This window comes from Budorcas taxicolor, chromosome 7 (genome assembly GCF_023091745.1).
Source record: "Budorcas taxicolor isolate Tak-1 chromosome 7, Takin1.1, whole genome shotgun sequence".
NCBI lineage: Eukaryota > Metazoa > Chordata > Mammalia > Artiodactyla > Bovidae > Budorcas > Budorcas taxicolor.
This window is the reverse complement of record NC_068916.1, coordinates 35,225,112-35,227,706: the sequence shown is the minus strand read 5'-3', so window position 1 is coordinate 35,227,706 and position 2,595 is coordinate 35,225,112. Positions and strand designations below refer to the sequence as shown.

The 2,595-nt window shown below is 48.9% G+C and overlaps 1 pseudogene; it reads left to right on the top strand.

Moving 5' to 3' along the window:
- The first annotated feature begins 1,149 nt into the window (after window positions 1–1,149).
- LOC128051662 (RBPJ-interacting and tubulin-associated protein 1-like) lies at window positions 1,150–2,022 on the top strand (annotated as a pseudogene).
- Window positions 2,023–2,595: the final 573 nt, after the last annotated feature.

The following is a 2,595-nucleotide window of genomic DNA, read 5'->3' as shown; positions in this document are numbered from 1 at the left end:
AGATTGTGACAACACTGGCACTTTTAAGACTGCAATGTGTCAGGAAAAAAGAGGGAGGCTATTTGGAAAGTTAACTCTCCCACAGAATGAATCTAGGTTTCCAGGGTGTACACAGGACAATGGCTCAACCAGAGAAGAACACAGGCCTTTGCATATGCTCTTTGAATGGCCTACATCACAGTGCAATTTCAGCTATGTTTAAAGTTTAGAGTGTGGCACAAATTCAAGGTTCCTCTCTATTTTGTTTTTTAGTCACTGATATGTGACAAATGATGAGATTTTCAGCATGAAATTTGCTATTGAGGTTTCCATCTTTCTTTATGATTTCTTATCAGGCTTTGCTATCCTTCAAGCCATAAATAAAAATGTAACTTTCATCTGCATTCAAACTGAGGTAGAAATATAAAAATTAAACATTTTCATTTTTTCCTGAGTATCAGTCACTCTCTGTGAGCTCAAAAACAGCAAGACAGACTTTCTGCTGCCTCTTCTCCAGAATGATTTCCTGGAAAGGCCATAAGAAAAGGCTGACTTGTTATTAGCATATCTACAACACACATAATTTATAACTCTACCTACATATTCAGCATTGAAATGGAGTTCCCATGAGGCCTAAAAAAAGAAAGAAAGACAAAGAGTTTTCCTAACTGTAGCAGATACAAACCAACAGCTAAAATAAAATACACCTGCACACTCTCAACATATTAATAACTTCTTAATTTCCATTAGAATCTGGAGGGTCCAATCATTGAAAAGTAAAGGTTCAGTAAGAACAAAATTATAGAAATATCTATTAGATCACTAGGGCCCAGAGGCCAGTGCTTAGTCGGTTCTCATGGAGCTGGGGCTGAGGGTGGCCTGAACTTCCAGGAGTCACAGGCTCCTCGAGTTCAGAGCTGTGGATTTGGATGTACAGCGTGTGCCACCGGTGCCCAAGCACCCCTGCAAAGGAGTCCAGGCCTGGGAGCAGGGGACACTGAGGGTTGCAACTGATGTCAGTGAGCCAAGATGCTCAGGTGTGACTGACACTTGTGACTTCACCCTTTGAAGCCTTTATCATCTGTAGAATGGACATAATGAAAGCTACCTCACAGGACTGTTGAGAGGATGAAATGAGATCATGCTTGTAAATCTCTTTGCAGGAGGGAGCCCTTTAGGCAGGACCTGGCAGGCAGAGCACCCCTGCTGCCACTCAGGACCATGGGTGGCATGAAGACCCCAGTGGAGCTGGCCATCAGCCAGATGCAGACCCTCCACATTCAGCACCGCTGCGGGGGCAGCTACCAGATCAAGGTTAGGCCATCACATGTGGAGGAGACTTTGTTTGGCAGCCCTGCAGGCACCTGGCCCATACCACCAGACTTTGATACACCCTGAAGGAAGAAGGCCAGCAGAACCAGAAGAGTGGAGACAGGGGTGTCACAGGCATCAGGGGCCAAGGGGGGCTACGAGTACACCTCCTCCAGTGGTAGCACCCCAACCCTCACACCAAGGAAGAACAAATACAGACTGATTAGGCAGACCCCTTCTTACTGTGATGAGTCTCTCTTTAGCTCCTGACCTGAGAGCACCAGCTGGGAGGCCAAGTGGATGGTGAGGGCAGACGCTGCAAAGCTCCATGCCCTCTTCTGGACAACCCCAGCTATCCCTAGGGGCAGCCATTCACCCCACCCCAAGGAGACTCCAGTGCAAGCTGTTCACCCAGCTGATCCCTCAAAGACAGAGTGCAGGGTGGTGGCCAGCTCCTGGAGGCTGTCTGTGAATGGGTTAGACACCCCGCGCCCTCTGAGACAGGAGCATTCCCACTCCCTCACCCATTTTAATGTCCCTGGCACAGGTCACCACCCGCCAGTACCCACTGCACAAATGAGCCTCAAGATCCCAGGCCTGCCCCTTCAGGGGTCACCTTCCAGAGACCCCTGGTGATTCCCAGCGCTCCTTCAGTCAGTGTTTCAGTGCCAGCTATGCCCCCTACCCCCACAAGGCAGAGCCACCCAGAAAGAAAAACCCCCTTGGAAATGAGTTTCTTGGTCCTTTCTGTACATTTGCCCATGGAGTCACAACCAGGAGCAGAATTTCAGAGGATGGGGCTGTAGGCGGGCCTTGGGGGAGACCACCAGGCATTTATGGAGCACTGCTGAGGACAGAAAGCGAGGGTGGGCAGTGCCCCCCTCTGACCATCTCTGGTTGCTCCCCACTTTTCACACTGACAAGGACTGGAGGATCATCCCTCCACATCCCTATTGCCAGTCCTGTCATAGCCACATGGTGTATCAGTGCCAACCCAGAGGGAGTCCCCCAGGAGGGTCCCCCCACCTCCTCCATCAACACTGTCTCGCCTCCAAGTGTGAATAAATGGTATGATCGCCAGCCCGGAGGGTTCCTCCTCCCTCCCTTCAAGCCAAGCTCCTGCTCAGGATACATTTCCAGCTGAGTCTGAAGGCCTCAGGAATTTTCCCAGGCACCATGTGTGGACCAGTGGGGAACACAAGGATCTGGATGATATGTGAATGGATGTTTAAAAAGTGTAATAGTTATGTATTTATTTTCATGTATTAAATATATCAGTAGCTCATCAAAACAAACAAAAATATT